The sequence below is a fragment of the Entelurus aequoreus genome, linkage group LG06 (assembly GCF_033978785.1).
Source record: "Entelurus aequoreus isolate RoL-2023_Sb linkage group LG06, RoL_Eaeq_v1.1, whole genome shotgun sequence".
Classification (NCBI taxonomy): Eukaryota; Metazoa; Chordata; class Actinopteri; order Syngnathiformes; family Syngnathidae; genus Entelurus; species Entelurus aequoreus.
Window position 1 is genome coordinate 22,747,067 of NC_084736.1, and position 18,976 is coordinate 22,766,042.

The 18,976-nt window shown below is 39.6% G+C and overlaps 1 protein-coding gene across 1 annotated transcript in view; it reads right to left on the bottom strand.

Moving 5' to 3' along the window:
* Nucleotides 1-18,976, bottom strand: part of cacng2a (calcium channel, voltage-dependent, gamma subunit 2a) — a 117,034-nt gene that overhangs the window by 96,895 nt on the left and 1,163 nt on the right. The window lies entirely within an intron of this gene.

Genomic DNA, 18,976 nt, shown 5'->3' on the forward strand with positions numbered 1-18,976 from the left:
TCCCGTCACTTCTCATCCGTCGCTCTCACAAAGTCTTTCCCACAATGCACCTTGGCCTCACTTCCTGTCGGAACGAAGCGGCGTCTTGCTCGTCGGCGTCAACATGACGTCTGTCGACATTAGCAAGGTGCGACTCGGCGTGCACCAAAACGTCAACAAGTGTACTTTGTATTTACTTCCTGTTTTTAGTGGTGAATTGTAAACATTTAACTCAGTAGTCCCTCCCCCTTCCAACAAAATGGGGGTTTGGGTTATGTTAAATGGGACCTAGTATGCGGAACCAACTTTCTAACCTGCTAAAGTTAAAGTTAAAGTACCCATTTTGTCACACACACACTAGGTGTGGCGAAATTATTCTCTGTATTTGACCCATCACCCTTGATCACCCCCTGGGAGGTGAGGGGAGCAGTGAGCAGCAGTGTTGGCCACGCCCGGGAAGAATTTTTGGTGATTTAACCCCCAATTCCAACCCTAACTGATGTGGATTTGGGATCTGTCTATGTCCTGAAAATGTGAAATCATAAACTAATCTTACTTTCTACTTCCTCCAAACGCTCCATTTGGAATTTGGCCGTTTTGTAACGTTCTTCAGACCTGTGACGCCTGCGGATATCTCTACACATGGTCAATGGTCCCGAGTCCACCATTCATTCAACGTTCGAGCATTTGTCGTTTGGAACGACACGAAGACCGGAAAAGATCTGTTGTTGTTTGTTTTAAAGGAGAACTGCACTTTTTGGGGGAAATTTTGCCAATCGTTCACAATCATTACGAGAGACAAGAAGACAAAAGGTTTTTCTGTTTCTGTCAAGGAGGGTGTGTCCTGTGAGACGACGAAGGTTGTGCAGCGTGCTGTAAAAACAGGTAGTTTATGATTAAACAAACAAAAAGCGAGAGAGAAGTGCTCTGACCGGACAGACTATGAAGGAAACAAAACTAAATGCTGGAACACAGCAAAAACCCTTACAAGGAATGTGGAGCAGACGGCGTCCACAAAGTACGTGCGTACTTGAGCTCGGCATGGAAACAATCGTCAACAGTGACCAGCGATTAAAGTCCGACAACAATCTGGTGTCAACTTATATAGTGCTAATTACCAACAGAAAACAGGTGAGGGGAAAAAGTGCTCAAAGGCAGGCGTAAAGCTGCTGCAGGAAAAGAGAAAACATGAAGTGAAAACCTACATAATAAGAGCGCAAGACAGGAACTAAAATTACACACAGAAAATTACCAAGAAACAGCATAATCTGATAAAACAGTTCAAAGTCAAGTGAGGGTGGAGGGAGGACTAGGCCTGGCCGACGGTACTTAACTCTACCAATTTTTGGTACCTATGGGTGTGTTGATAAATATTATTTGATTTTGAGAATAAAATCTAATTTTTTATTGCAACATTTAAAGGTAGGATAATTATGATAACTGCTGACTCATTGTTATGTCTTGTTTTATTATCACATTTCTGAGTCTCATTTGCAAGTATGACATTAAGTCACAATTACAGTTGCAAGTCCAAGACATTAGATGGCAGTAGCGTGTAGTTTATGGTGTGTTGGCTCGTCAGTTCCGTCTTTGCTGTCTATTCTTTTGTTGTGCCCTAAAAAGTGTTAATACTGTAAGTATTGCACTTATTAAACACCAGCTGTTTGATTGTAACATAGTTTTCATGAACAAATTTGGAGGTGTTGAAATCGCCATGTAAAATCGCTAATGCTAATAGTAGCATGTCAATAGCAAAGCCAATGTATGTTAGCATCAAGCTGGAACATTTTTGGAAAAGTGGAGCCTTACTTCACTTATGTTCAAGCTAGAGATGTCCGATAATATCGGACTGCCGATATTATCAGCCGATTAATGCTTTAAAATGTAATATCGGACATTATCGGTATCGGTTTCAAAAAGTAAAATTTATGACTAAAACGCCGCTGTACGGAGTGGTACACGGACGTAGGGAGAAGTACAGAGCGCCAATAAACCTTAAAGGCACTGCTTTTGCGTGCCGGACCCAGACACATAATATCTACGACTTTTCACACACACAAGTGAATGCAAGTCATACTTGGTCAACAGTCATACAGGTCACACTCAGTGTGGCCGTATAAACAACTTTAACACTGTTACAAATATGCGCCACACTGTGAACCCACACCAAACAAGAATGACAAACACATTTCGGGAGAACATCCACACCGTAACACAACATAAACACAACAGAACAAATACCCAGAACCCCTTGCAGCACTAACTCTTCCGGGATGCTACAATATACACCCCCGCTACCCTCCCCCAACCTCAGGGAGAGCATGTCCCAAATTCCAAGCTGCTGTTTTGAGGCATGTTAAAAAAAATAATGCACTTTGTGACTTCAATAATAAATATGGCAGTGCCATGTTGGCATTTTTTTCCATAATTTGAGTTGATTTATTTTGGAAAACCTTGTTACATTGTTTAATGCATCCAGCGGGGCATCACAACAAAACTAAGCATAATAATGTGTTAATGTGTTAATTCCACGACTGTATATATCGGTATCGGTTGATATCGGAATCGGTAATTAAGAGTTGGACAATATCGGATATCTGCAAAAAAGCCATTATCGGACATCTCTAGTTCAAGCTTTTTTTGAGTCCATTTATTTGTTGGCATTGAAAATTGTTGGTATTAAAAAGCTGCCGTAACATGGCACCGTTGGATTTTACAGGATTCGGTGCCCAGTAGGACCAGCGGGATTCGGTCGGTGCCAAAAAAAAGTACCGAATTGGGTACCTATTCTTATTCCAGATGGTTAATAGTGTTTTTCATGCCTATAATTGTTCTGTTTGGCTCATTCCACATTACGAAATAATACAAGTATGATTCCTGCTGATATCGTATCAGACCAATACTCAAAGCTCCAAAATCGGTATCACATCAGAAGTAAAAAAAAAACCCAAATCGAAGTCAAGTTTGTAAATAAGAGTGGATGTCATGAGGGGGGTGTACCTAATGAAGTGGCCAGCAGTGTTCCATCTCGGACTGAGTAAGTGTAGCCAGCAGAGATGCTAACCATGTTGGGAGGATCACTTTATCCTCGGAGCGGAACATGACTTTCTCTCCGCTCTCACCTCCATCTGACCACAGCAGCCCTGGGCCTGGTGCCCGCCTCCTCCTGGCGGCCATGAAGCTCTCCCCTGCCAGGTGCTAAGCGTGTTTAGCGGAGGCGGGAACATCTCTGTCACCTCTCTTTGCTTTAGCAGATAACACGTGTGGCGCTCTCTGGAGGGCGTTAGCGGCAGAGTGCAAATAAAACACAATGAGCAGAACACGTGTGTGTGTGTGTGTGTGTGTGTGTGTGTGAGTGTGCGTGTGTGCGCGTGCCGCCAGCTAATTTATCTGCTTGCTTCCTGCTTTGACACCTCGCTGACTCGTCTGCTTTATCAAACAATCTTCAACATTTTCAGGATTATTGCGCAAGATCGCTATTGACTTAGAGGTCGAGGTGCTTGCGGTACAGGGGTCAAAGGTCAGGGCATCATTACTGTGTACATTGTTTATCAATTAATCAATCAATCAATCACCATTTATTTAAATAACGGTTAATCAAGAGTGTCTCAAAGGGCTTCACAAACCACCACATCTCCTGATCTGAACCCAGATCAGGAGATCTGGGTTCAACATAACATAACAGAAGATCTATGCTGGGCCATTAAAGGCCTACTGAAACCCACTACTACCGACCACGCAGTCTGATAGTTTATATATCAATGATGAAATCTTAACATTGCAACACATGCCAATACGGCCAGGTTAGATTAGTAAAGTGCAATTTTAAATTTCCCGCGAAATATCCTGCTGAAAACATCTCGGTATGATGACGTTTGTGCGTGACGTCAGGGATTGTAGCGGACATTTTGGGACACCATTGTGGCCAGCTATTAAGTCGTCTGTTTTCATCACAAAATTCCACAGTATTCTGGACATCTGTGTTGGTGAATCTTTTGCAATTTGATTAATGAACAATGAAGATAGCAAAGAAGAAAGCTGTAGGTGGGAAGCGGTGTATTAGCGGCCGGCTGCAGCAACACAAACACGTAGCGGCTACGTCGTAGCCAGTGTTTCATTGTTTACATTCCCGAACGATGACAGTCAAGCTTTACCATTGGCCTGTGGAGAACTGGGACAACATAGACTCTTACCAGGAGGACTTTGAGTTGGATACATATTGGCCTGTGGAGAACTGGGACAACATAGACTCTTACCAGGAGGACTTTGAGTTGGATACATATTGGCCTGTGGAGAACTGGGACAACATAGACTCTTACCAGGAGGACTTTGAGTTGGATACGCGCTACCGTGAGTACGCAGCTGCGGCTTCCAAACATTTGATCGCTTGCCCGTACGTGCGTGCCGCTATGTGCATGTCACGTACGTAACTTTGGGGAAATATATGTGCTGTATGAACTTTGGGGAGGTGAACGGTACTTTGGGCTGTGGGATTGAGTGTGTTGTGTGGGTGTTTGATTTGTATTGGCGGGTTATATGGACGGGAGTGGGGAGGTGTTTATTATGCGGGATTAATTTGTGGCATATTAAATATAAGCCTGGCTGTGTTGTGGCTAATAGAGTATATATATGTCTTGTGTTTATTTACTGTTTTAGTCATTCCCATCTGAATCGCTTCCACTGCCCTCTAGTCCTTCACTCTCACTTTCCTCATCCACAAATCTTTCATCCTCGCTCAAATTAATGGGGAAATCATCGCTTTCTCGGTCCGAATCGCTCTCGCTGCTGGTGGCCATGATTGTAAACAATGTGCAGATGTGAGGAGCTCCACAACCTGTGACGTCACGCTACTTCCGGTACAGGCAAGGCTTTTTTTATCAGCGACCAAAAGTTGCGAACTTTATCGTCGATGTTCTCTACTAAATCCTTTCAGCAAAAATATGGCAATATCGCGAAATGATCAAGTATGACACATAGAATGGATCTGCTATCCCCGTTTAAATAAGAAAATCTCATTTCAGTAGGCCTTTAACATTGCTTCTACAGTCGGAAAGGCCCAACAACGTCTTTTTTTTTTGAGGAAACTAAAATGCGCAAACATTCCGCCGAAATCAATGGTAAACTTTTACAACTGTGCCATCAGCAGTGTCCTCACTTACCGCTTTTTAGTGTGGTTTGCTAGCTGCACTAAAGCGAACCAACAGGCCCTCCAGCGAGTGGTTAAAGCGGCAGGGAAAATTACAAGGACGATACTCCCAGAGAAGAGTGCCATGTACACAACTCGCTGCCTTAAGCGAGTACCACAACATCCTGAAGGACAGATACCACCCAGCACATAGCCTCTTCAACCTGCTACCCTCTGGAAGGAGGTATAGATCGATTCACGCCAGGACCACCAGAATGTCTCACAGTCTGTATCCCCAGGCTGTGAGACTGATAAATGAACAGCCTGCCCCGGACCATCTTATTACCTCACTCTTCACCACCTCAATAATTGTGGTCTGGACATTGCATTGCTGCAACATCAACGTAACACCCATCAGACATCTGACTGTTCCCACCCCCACGCCCCTCTATTCGCCATCTTTTTGACAATGCTAAACTGTAGACTGTGGTCAACCTGCACTTCAATGCAGTTTCTATGCCGCTCGACAAAGCTCAAACAAAATCTCGTTGACATGTATGACTTGAGTGTTATTATGACAATGACAATAAAGGAATTGATTGATTGATTGATTGATTGATCGATCGATTGATAACCACAAATTATTTTTTGTTTTATTCTCATAGATTAATAGTTTTTTCCTTGTTGTTCTCATGAATTAGTTGTTTTTTTCTCATGTTTTTCTCATAAATGTTTAGTTTTTTTCTTTTTATTCTCATAAATTATTTGCTTTTTTCCACGTTTTTCTCATAAATGTTTAGTTTTTTTCTTGTTATTCTCATACATTGTTAGTTTTCTTTCACGTTATTCTTAGAAATTATTAGTTTTTCTCATGAATGTTTTGTTTTTTTCCTCATAAATGTTTTTTTTCTCATGTTATTCTCATAAATAATTTTTTCATATCAAGTTATTCTCCAATGTTAGTTATTTCTTGTGTTATTCTCATATGTATATAATTTTCTCATGAATATTTTTTGTCATGTAATTCTCATTTTCTTTTTTCCTCATTTTAATCCATCTTCTTTTTTCATATTCTCATGAAAAAGACTGTATTCTTATAAATGATTTGTTTTTGTGTTATTCTGATAAATTATTTTCATACACTTTTTTCTCATGTTATTTTCATAAAGGATTTTTTTTCCCATGTTATTCTCATAAAGTATTTGTTTTATTCATGTTTTACTCATAAATTATCATGTTTTTTTCCCTAATGTTATCCTCATAAATATGTATCTCTCTCATGTTATTCTTAGGAGTTATTTTTTTCTCTCATGTTATTTTCATAAAAATACTATGCTATTATCCATTGATTAGGTTTTTTTCTTGTGTTATTGTCATATACTGTATATATTTTTTCCTCATGTTATTCTCATGAATACTTTTTTCCTCACCTCATTCTCAAATTCTTTCATTAATAGTCCCATGAAAAAAAGATTGTATGATCTCATAAATTATTTTTTTTTTGGGGTAGGTCCCAGAAATTATTTTCTCGTGTTATTGGCATACATACATTTTTACAACTGTTATTTTCATAAACAATTACGTTTTTTTCACGTTATTCTCATGATGTTATTCTCAAAACGTTTTAGGTTTTTGTATGTTATTATCATGAATATTTATTTTAATTTCATAAATAATTTGTTTCTCATGATATTCTCATAAATATATTTTTTTAATGTTATTCTCATAAAATCTTGACTTTTTTTTAGGGCAATTTGCAAATATCTTTGCAATGTTACAACTTTATTCCTATATTGTCATTAAGTTTTCTTGTAGATCCCGCACATTCTCAGATTTCTTGTCTCTTTTACATTGTGAATTATTTTAAATAACTAATTACAGTACCCAAAAAGTGGTATAATGGCGATATCTGCAAAAATAAAAAAAATACTGCACTATGAATCCAGCAGAGGGTGCTGTCTCAAAAGCCAAGCCACTCAACTTTTTCTAGCAGGAAGATATTTTGACAAGATGTGAAGGAAATAAATACAATTCTGTAATTGTTCAAAGGTGTTTAAGAACTGTGAGAGGCATCATAATTTAGGGTTTACACTATCAAAAATAAGCATTTAGGTCAAGGATGTCAAACATGCGGCCTGTGGGCCGGATCAGGTCCGCAAACAGGTTCAGTACGGCCCGCGAGTTCAGTTAGCCAAGTGTAAAATTGAGCATAAACAGCAGTTTCTTTAATTAACCTTAAATAAACTGCTGTTCTAAATGTGTCCACTGGATGTCGCAATAGCAAAAGGTACACGGTAAAGCGGGGGTGCGACTCCTCTCCCTCGACCCAACGTCAAACAAACAGGAGTAAAATAAACACTTGGTAACCCCACTTAAAACCCTGCACATTGATATAGTTCTGTGAAAATGATTGTCTTTTGTGCACATTTAAAGAAATTGAACAGTGGAAATGACAAATGAGGTAGTTGATACATAGAACAGTTTGTATTTATGTTTTATTTTGTTTTTGTTCAATCCTAGATGGGGTGTGACTTAAAAGTTGAATTGCTTTGTAGATACACTGACATGGAGTCTGAGTTCATTGTCTTCTTCATGCTGTTTTTGAAACTGCACCAATTTTTGTCCTCAGAATTTTTAACGAACTTGAGTGTTTTGTCAAGAGGTTTATTTGTGATATGTACATTTTCTGAATGGGCTTGTTCTATTTTGGACCAAAGTAAAACAAAGAAAACAATCTGAAGTTGTTGTAGTTGTATTTTGAAGTTATTAAGCCATCATTTTACCCGTCAGGCCCACGTGGGAATAGATTTTCCTCCACGCCGCCCCTGAGCTAAAATGAGTTTCACACCCCTGATTTAGGCGCTTCATAACTTTGATTGATTGAAAATGATTTTTTCCATACTGTAGAGTCAGACCAGAGTGGACTTTGCCATGTCTTGTGAGACCAGGACGTACTACAGTATGTCCACAGACCAGCATGAGGACATCAGCAGGAAATCAGGTAATTGTCCAACAGTTTAAGAACAACATTTCTCAACAAGCTATAGCAAGGAATTTAGGGATTTCACAATCTAATGTCCGTAATATCATCAAAAGATTCAGAGAATCTGGAGAAATCACTGCACGGAAGCGATGATATTACAGACCTTCGATCCCTCAGGCAGTACTGCATCAAACAGCGACATCAGTGTGTAAATGATATCACCACATGGGCTCAGGAACACTTCAGAAAACCACTGTCAGTAACTACAGTTTGTCGCTACATCTGTAAGTGCAAGTTAAAACTCTCCTATGCAAAGTGAAAGCCATTCATCAACGACACCCAGAAACGCAGTTGGCTTCGCTGGGCTCGAGCTCATCTAAGATGGACTGATGCACACTGTAAAAGTGTTCTGTGGTCTGACGAGTCCACATTTCAAGTTGTTTTCGGAAACTGTGGACGCCATGTCCTCCGGACCAAAGAGGAAAAGAACCATCCGGATTGTTATAGGCGCAAAGTTGAAAAGCCAGCATCTGTGATGGTATGGGGGTGTATTAGTGCCCAAGACATGGGTAACTTACACATCTGTGAAGGCACCATTAATGCTGAAAGGTACATACAGGTTTTGGAGCAACATATGTTGCCATCCAAGCAACGTTATCATGGACACCCCTGCTTATTTCAGCAAGACAATGCCAAGCCACGTGTTACAACAGCGTGGCTTCATAGTAAAAGAGTGCGGGTACTAGACTGGCCTGCCTGTAGTCCAGACCTGTCTCCCATTGAAAATGTGTGGCGCATTATGAAGCCTAAAATACCACAACGGAGACCCCCGGACTGTTGAACAACTTAAGCTGTACATCAAGCAAGAATGGGAAAGAATTCCACCTGAGAAGCTTCAAAAATTGGTCTCCTCAGTTCCCAAACGTTTACTGAGTGTTGTTAAAAAGAAAGGCCATGTAACACGGTGGTAAAAATGCCCCTGTGCCAACTTCTTTGCAATGTGTTGCTGCCATTAAATTCTAAGTTGATGATTATTTGCAAAAAAAAAATTAGTTTCTCAGTTTGAACGTTAAATATCTTGTCTTTGCAGTCTATTCAATTGAATATAAGTTGAAAAGGATTTGCAAATTATTGTATTCTGTTTTTATTTACCATTTACACAACGTGCCAACTTCACTGGTTTTGGGTTTTGTACATGCTGGTCATCCAAACGTCTACAATACTGGGAGGAGAAGATGCAAATATAATTATTTAGCATGTGCAATGTGATTTATCAACATGCATCACCGTTTTACTTAATCTTTTAAGTGCACAGGTGCTTACACTTAGTATTTTTACTTAGTTTTTTTTAAAGTGTACTAGTGCCTTACACTTAGTACTTATACTTAGTATTTTAAGTGTACTAGTACCTTACACATAATACTTAGTCTATTAAGTGCACTAGTGCCTTACACTTAGTACATATACTTAGTATTTTAAGTGCAATAGTGTCTCACACTTAATACTAATAATTAATCCGTTAGTGCACTAGTGCCTTACACTTAGTAGTTATACTTAGTATTTTAAGTGTACTAATGCCTTACACATAATACTTAGTATTTTAAGTGCACTAGTGCTTTAAGTGTACTAGTGCCTTACACTTAGTACTTATACTTAGTCTTTTAAGTGCACTGGTGCCTTACACTTAGTAGTTATACTTGGTCATTTAAGTGCTCTAGTGCCTTACACTTAATACTTTCACTTAGTCCTTTAAGTGCACTAGTGCCTTACACTTAGGAGTTATACTTTGTATTTTAAATGCCTTACACTTAATACTTATATTTAGTATTTTAAGTGCACTAGTGCCTTACACTTAATACTTATGCTTAGTCTATTAGTGCACTAGTGTCTTACACTTAATACTTATACTTGGTCTTTTAAGTGCACTAGTGCCTTACACTTAGTACTTGTACTTAGTCTTGTTGAGTGTTGATTGCGTTGACATTGAGACGTATGCTCAAATGCAGCACACTGTCATTACTGGGACGCTGCACTTAAAACAGTGAGTGTGTAGTGATAAACACTCGGTAGTCGCCATCTTGGCAATCTAACCAGGGACAAAGTACACAGTGTACTTATTAAAGTGTACTGACAGAAGTATAGACAGGAACGCAAGGCATGGCTAATTCAGTGTTGCTAACGTTAGCGTCAGCAAGGCGCTAGCTGGTGGTGTCTGCCTGGCGGCTTCACGCTGTGTGCGGACACAAGAGCACTATTGATTAGTTCCCCACACAACAACACAACAACTGGTGGGAATCAAACACGCTCACAGCAACTTCAACAGGCAGGCAGGTAGAGCAAAGGTCAGGTTGGCAGGTAGGCTGTGCTACAAACATTGAAGAAGCAAGCAGGAAGTTACACAAAGATGATTTTTATTAATTAAAACATGACTAAGTCAACCTTGATGAGCAGAATGTTGACTTTCTTAATGGTTTACTCCTAATGATGTCACTGACATAAACAAGCCCAATCGCTGACATAAACGAGCCCAAATGCTGACATAAATGAGCCCAGTCACTAACATAAATGAGCCCAATCGCTGACATAATTGAGCCCAGTCGCTGACAGAAATGAGCCCAGTCACTGACATAATCGAGCCCAGTTGCAGACATAATCGAGCCCAGTCACTGACATAAATGAGCCCAATCGCTGACATAATTGAGCCCAGTTGCTGACATAAACGAGCCCAAATGCTGACATAATTGAGCCCAGTCGCTGACAGAAATGAGCCCAATCGCAGACATAATTGAGCCCGGTTGCTAATATAAACAAACCCAATCACTGACACAATCAAGCCCAATCACTGACATAAACAAGCCCAATCGCTGACGTAATGGAGCCCAATCGCAGACATAATTGAGTGCAGTCGCTGGCAGAAATTAGCCCAATCGCTAACATAATTGAGCCCTGTCACTGACATAATTGAGCCTTGTCACTGACGTAAATGAGCCAAGTCACTGACATAAACAAGCCCAATCGCTGACATAATTGAGCCCTGTCACTGACATAAATGAGCCCAGTCGCTGACATAATTGAGCCCAGTCGCTGACATAATTGAGCCCAGTCGCTGACATAATTGAGCCCAGTTGCTGACCTAAACGAGCTCAGTCACTGACATAAATGAGCCCATTTGCTGACATAAATGAGCCCAGTCGCTGACATAAACGAGCCCAGTTGCTGACATAAACGAGCCCAGTTGCTGACATAAACGAGCCCAGTTGCTGACATAAACGAGCCCAGTTGCTGACATAAACCAGCCCAGTCACTGATATAAACTAACCCAGTCGCTGATATAAACGAGCCCAGTCGCTGACATAATTGAGCCCAGTTGCTGACATAAACGAGCCCAGTTGCTGACATAAACCAGCCCAGTCACTGATATAAACTAACCCAGTCGCTGATATAAACGAGCCCAGTCGCTGACATAATTGAGCCCAGTCGCTGACATAAACGAGCCTAGTCGCTGATATAAACTAACCCAGTCGCTGACATAAATGAGCCCAGTAGCTGATATAAACAAGCCCAGTCACTGACATAATTGAGCCCAGTCGCTGACATAATTGAGCCCAGTTGCTGACATAAACGAGCCCAGTCGCTGACATGAACAAGCCCAATCGCTGACATAATTGAGTCCAGTCGCTGACATAATTGAGCCCAGTCGCTGACATAATTGAGCCCAGTCGCTGACATAATTGAGCCCAGTCACTGACATAAACAAGCCCAATCGCTGACATAATTGAGCCCTGTCACTGACATAAATGAGCCCAGTCACTGACATAAATGAGCCCAGTCACTGACATAATTGAGCCCAGTCACTGACATAATTGAGCCCAGTTGCTGACATATTTGAGCCCAGTTGCTGACATAAACAAGCCGAGTCACTGACATAAATGAGCCCAGTCGCTGACATAATTGAGCCCAGTTGCTGACATAAACGAGCCCAGTCGCTGATATAAATGAGTCCAGTTGCTGACCTAAACGAGCCCAGTCGCTGATATAAATGAGTCCAGTTGCTGACCTAAACGAGCCCAGTCGCTGATATAAATGAGTCCAGTTGCTGACATAAACGAGCCCAGTGGCTCATATATACTAACCCAGTCGCTGACATAAACGAGCCCAAATGCTGACATAATTGAGCCCAGTCGCTGACATAAACGAGCCCAGTCGCTGACATAAACGAGCCCAGTCGCTGACATAAACGAGCCCAGTCGCTGACAGAAATTAGCCCAATCGCTGACATAATTGAGCCCAGTCGCTGACATAAACGAGCCCAGTCGCAGACATAATTGAACCCAGTCGCTGACATAATTGAACCCAGTCGCTGACAGAAATTAGCCCAATCACTGACATAATTGAGCCCAGTCGCTGACATAAACGAGCCCAGTCGCAGACATAATTGAACCTAGTCGCAGACATAATTGAACCCAGTCGCTGACAGAAATTAGCCCAATCGCTGACATAATTGAGCCCAGTCGCTGACATAAACGAGCCCAAATCTTGACAAAATTGAGCCCAGTCACTGACAGAAATGAGCCCAGTCGCTGATATAAACTAACCCAGTCGCTGACATAAACGAGCCCAAATGCTGACATAATTGAACCCAGTCGCTGACATAAACGAGCCCAGTCGCTGACAGAAATTAGCCCAATCGCTGACATAATCGAGCCCAGTCGCTGACATAAACGAGCCCAATCGCTGACATAATTAAGCCCAGTCACTGACATAAATGAGCCCAGTTATTTTTTAAATATTTTTTATATATTTTGTGTACAATTATTTGTATTTACAATGTATAAAAATAAATATTTTACTCCTTACTTTATGCATATTTTTGCTCTTTTCTCAACATTTTGGAGGTGGTTTTTTTTTGGTAGTTATTTTTATGCTGAGGGTTGACTTTGAAGAGAAGAAGTACAAACAGTCCAAATAGTTAGACTGAAAGAGTATATCGGTGTAGGTTGGGTCACTCATCTCTCTTTCTGTAACTTCCTGTTGTCCTGCTTATGAGCACAGTGCGCGCACACACACACACACACACACACACACACACACACACACACACACACACACACACACACACACACACACACACACACACACACAAACACACGCACACAGTGAAGTTTTATTCATCATGCGAGTGCGAAGCTTCTCTCATTTTCAGAGACAGTCTGGAAATAGGCGAGACGAGCGACCGAGTCAATCATTGGCTGTCGCCGTGTGTCGTACGATAGACAACTTCCTCTTCAGGGTTAAAGGTCATCCAGGCCTCAAAAAGGTGGGCTACTTTCACTTTCATTCATATACTTTGTTCAGAATGTGTTACTTCTTGAAAGGACGCTAGTGGAAATGTTGCAACAAGGACTACAAGTGCAAACATAAAGCAGGACTTGTAGTGTATATTTACAAACTATTTGTATATTCATTTGGCTAGCAATCATGCCAAGGAGGAACCTATGCTCGAAAACCCTCTTCGGTATTTACAGTCTTTTTATATTTTATGAGCCATATTACAGGGCGCCCCTCTTTATACGCAGATCACAGGCTGTGTGTAATCCATTTTACAAGAAGAGGCGCATGTAAAATGTCAGTTATTAAATTGAAAGTGAGCTTTGTGTGAAATTTGACCGCAGACATATTCCTAGCCCCTTCCTGCTCCGTCACAAATAACAATATGATGGCAAAATCCCCTTGACTTTGTCACAGCTATACATATTTACATGGTTTATTTTGTGAAGCGGTTCCAAAACATGCACCTATTTCAATTCAAGTCTGAATCAAATTATATAAAAAATTGTTTCACATAAGTAAAATATTTTTATGGGGGTGGGAGGACGCTGAACAAAACTATGCTGGGCCTCAATTTAGCATTTAAATGACATTTTTTATGTATACACAAAAGTTACAAGTTTTGTATTTCGTACCCAAAATGAACCCAACTGTGTCCTTAAAACCGGGGAGCGTAATGATAGCCGGCCCCTCCCTAAACGCAGATCAAGTGCTCGGCGTAGGGCCCCGTGATCCATGGGGGGGCCCCGTTTCATGTGAAGAAGCGCATGTAAAATGTCAAAAAAAATTACACTTTACTTCATACAACATTTTTATTCCTAGCCCCTTCCTGCTCTGTCGCTGTTAAGAATATAACGGTAAATTCCCCTTAATGTTCACAAAGTCCTGTAGTGGAATGCAGGATTTAAATCCTGACCGCACAGGAAAATATGTTCATTTATGTTTTGAATTTTGTTGAATTATTTTTTTTAACTAAAAAAATATTTGAATTCGTCACAAACTATTTACCCATGAAATAATTTTAATACATCAAATTAAATTCCAGTTTGATGAGGAAAGTATACAAATAATTTTACATAAACAAGGTCCCAGCAAGATTCAACAAGTCACATTTTTTTAAAGACCATAATAATTTAGGATCGATTACTAGGGATAGGTATCGTTCACATTTGAACCGATACGGTACCGATTCCCTGTACCTTGGAATCAATATCGGTACTAATATTTGGTACTTTTGTGTATTTTAATAACTATCAATTATTTTATACATACAATTACATTTGTATTGTAATTTTTGGTACTTTTGCGTATATTAATAACTAGTAATTGTTTTTAAAAAATTGAATTCCATTTATATTGCAAAATGTAAAAATTATCTGATTATGGTAAATAAGGGCACAAAACAAAACATCGATTCACATCCGAATTGCAATTCTTATTCATCCCTATTTTTAATTGATTCATTGATTTTTTTTAAATTATTAAAAAAATAAAAGAATAGATTTTTACTATTTTTTCCCAAGAATCAGTTTTTTTAAAAAAATATGGAACCAGAAGGGGCTTTTCTAACCTGATTTGAAAAAGCCTCATTAGAATTATTATAGCAAATAACACGGATCGGAATTAGATCGACTCGTCAAGTGCCCAAAGTGTCACACCCTAATATTATATAAATCTAATCCATTATTATTATTATTATAATATCGACACATACAGATACAAAAATAAAGATCAACTTCAGGGTGGCGTGTAGTGTCATATTAAACATAACAATATTTCATTAATGTACTTACTTTCCAGTGTGTTCTTGTTCATAATATATATACTCCCTAATTACTAAAGTATCAAAGTATTGTTTTTCTTATTTGACTATCAACATGAGAGCATAAAGATCTGGTATCGATATGTCACTATCGATCAGCCCAACACTATAAAGCAGGGGTCCCCAAACTTTACCACTGAGGGCCACAAACTGACAAATCAAAGGATGCAGGGGCCATTTTGGTAGTTTTTACCTTCAAAAGCAGTACTATAGCACAGTGGTCCCCAACCTTTTTGTACTTGCGGACCGGTCAATGCTTGAAAATTTGTCCCACGGACCGGGGGGTGGGGGTGGTAAAAAAAAAAAAAAAAAAATTTTTTTTTTTTGTCATAAAGAAATACAATCATGTGTGCTTACGGACTGTATCCCTGCAGACTGTATTGATTTATATTGATATATAATGTATACATTGTGTTTTTTATGTTGATTTAATTAAAAAAATATATATTTTTAAATTTTTTTATTTTATTTCCCGGTGGTTGGGGACCACTGCTATAGCAGGGATGCATATGACGTCACATCCGTTTTTCTTCTTGGAGGCTTAACTGACACCATGGTCAAGCAGCTTCAGCGTTGCATTAAAACAAGTGAGAGTTGGAGCAGAAAATGTTGTATTGTTGTTCTGTTCTTGGGTGTTCCCGTCATTCAAATAGAGAGATAAGAAAGAGTTTTCATAAAGTCCCGAAAGAAGTGGTTCATAAAAGGTAATAAAGTCAGGGAAAAACAAAAGTGCGTTGAAGGAAATTACTCTTAAAAACATCACTTTTGTCATCTTGTAATATACAATCGTACCATGCACGTGTCTGCAGTGATCACTTTGTAAAATGTCTGTGTCAGAATAATTGTATCTAAGTTATCACAAAACTTTGTGTTGCCATGAGTTCCCGGCGAAAGGACAAAAGCTGTCTTTGATCCTACCAAGCAAAAGGCTTGTAAAACTCCACTGTGTAGGATGGGAAGCGACATGAAGGTGTCGGTTTCCTTTGATGTATTGTAATCCACAGAAAGATTTTGTCTTTACCTGAGATCTACAAAGCGGAAAGGAGGCAGGGCCTGACCTCCGTCCAGGGACCTTTTCTTTGAACTGTTTTGTAACCAAAGGCGATGGCTGTTTACGACCCCCCACCCTTAGAAACAGCTGTTGCCATGTAATCAGGGAAAGTCCAAATAAAAGAGGAGGCGTACAATCTTTCGTCAGAGCGTGGTGAAGACTGTACAAGAGTACAGCCCAGACGTTTCTCCTCAATTGAGCCACATTTAATTCTGTCTCTGTTTAATTCCTTGCTTCTTTGTCTGTTTAATAGATGTCATCAGTGTTTGAACCTGACAGCCTGTTTGAACATTTGATTAGTTTGAGAAACTTTCTGTGATGCAATCGAGTTTATTATCTACTATATTAGTAGTGTTTGAGAGCAGAACTAAACATAGGGAAGGATAAGAGATGGCATTGGGTTGTTTTGTGGTTGCTATGCCTAAATTTGACTACAAAAACCTATTTGTGCAAATAAACTAACATTATGTTAAGTCCTAGTAATAAATATTGTGATTGTTGGTACAATCCACCGTATTTTTGTTGTCTATTTTCATAACAGAAACTAAAAGCTTAGTTGTTGTTGTTGTGCAGGAAAGTGAAGTGAATTATATTTATATAGCGCTTTTCTCTAGTGACTCAAAGCGCTTTACATTGTGGAACCCAATATCTAAGTTATATTTTTAAACCAGTGTGGGTGGCACTGGGAGCAGGTGGGTAAAGTGTCTTGCCCAAGGACACAACGGCAGTGGCAGAAGCGGGGATCGAACCTGGAACCCTCAAGTTGCTGGCACGGCCACTCTACCAACTGAGCTATACCGTCCCAAGTGCTATATTCGACATGGATGACCACATTATAGCGTGTTTAGCGATATTTGTTAGCATCAAGAAAACGTCCTTAATATTATTAATAAACTAGATGAATAAATCTCTCTGATACTGAATCTTGATATCGCTAGCAAACATTGCTAAACAACAGGGACATGTACAGCTAAATAATGAGACAAAATATGAACTTCACACTAGGGCTGGGCGATATGGCCTTTTTTTAATATCTCGATATTTTTAGGCCATGTCACGATACACGATATATACCTCGATATTTTGCCTTAGCTGTGAATGAAACACTTGATGCATATAATCACACCAGTATGATGATTCTATGTGTCTACATTAAAACATTCTTGTTCATACTGCATTAATATATGCTCATATTAAACTTTCATGCAGAGAGGGAAACCACAACTAAGTCTATTGACCAAAACTGTATTTATTAAACAGTTATTAAGCAGTGGCACAAACATTCATGTCATTTCAAAACAGAACGTGCAAGATTGTCAGAGACATTTTAAAACAAGCTATTAGTGCACTTTTATGCATGATGTCACTAAGATGACAAATCAAAACAACACTAAATTAAAGTGCACTTTTTGTACAGAACGCCACTACACTAGTTTAAAACAAATAAAGTGCACTTTTGTGCATGATGTCACACAAGATATTTCAATAACAGTCTAATAAAAATGAGCCGCATAATAGGAAATCAAATTGTGTACGTCCTTCGCTATGTGGTAGGTTCCTGCGGACGTTATCTCCTTCTGTTGTTGACTATTTTTTTAATACGGTGTTGATGTGGAAATGGTTGCCTCGGCATTTTGTTGGTGTGGCACCGAACGGAGATGTTGACATGCGGAGTTTCAAACACTCTTCATTCTCTAGCGGGTGACTTTTCAAATGATGCTACATTTTAGCAGTAATGCTACTTTTTGTAGCAACGCTTTCGCCCCACACTTGACAAATTACGGTTGTCTGTTCAACATATTCCCGCTTGAAGCCAAACCACCGCCAGACGATGGACCCCCTGCTGTTTTTCTTAGGAATTAATTATTCCTTCATTTGTTACCAGATTCGCACTTTCTTTCTCTCGTATTACCACTCGCACCACAGCTAACGTTACCCATGCCGCTACCTCTCTGCTCCACGAGGGCGTTTATGTATATGATGTATGTAAGAAGGTGCGCTTGTTTTATGTCTCTGTGAGAAGGAGAGACAACAAAGAGTGAGAAGAGCCTGTAGTGTAATGCCCGCAGCTAAAAGCAACTGCGTGAGAACGTATACTCGAATATCACGATATAGTCATTTTCTATATCGCACAGACACAAACCCGCAATATATCGAGTATATTGATATATGACTGAGGTGTATACCTACAGTACACATTTAGTTAAGTGAAACTTGCATACTAATATTAGCATGCTAAAAGGTACAATTTGTCACGTGAACTATTTGACACTGAGGTAAAATTTGCCAAAAAAACAAGCATGCTAATATTAGAATTCTAACCACTTTGCCGTGGACATAATTGAGCCCAGTCACTGACATAAACGAGCCCAATCACCGACATAAGAAATTGGTGCAAAATGAGGGGAAAAAAACAGAAGCTAGCATGCTAACAGTACTATGCTAACAACAGTGAACATTAGTGAAATACCAAAATATATGACACTGAGGTGTATAAATATCTAACCTGCTAACATTAGCATGCATCAAGTACCAAAATATGACTGAGGTGTATACCTACAGTACAAATTTAGTTAAATAAAGCTTCCATGCTAATGTTAGCATGCTAACAGGTACAATTTGTCACGTAAACTATTTGACATTGAGCTAAAATTTGCCAAAAAAGCCAGCATGCTGATATTAGAATGC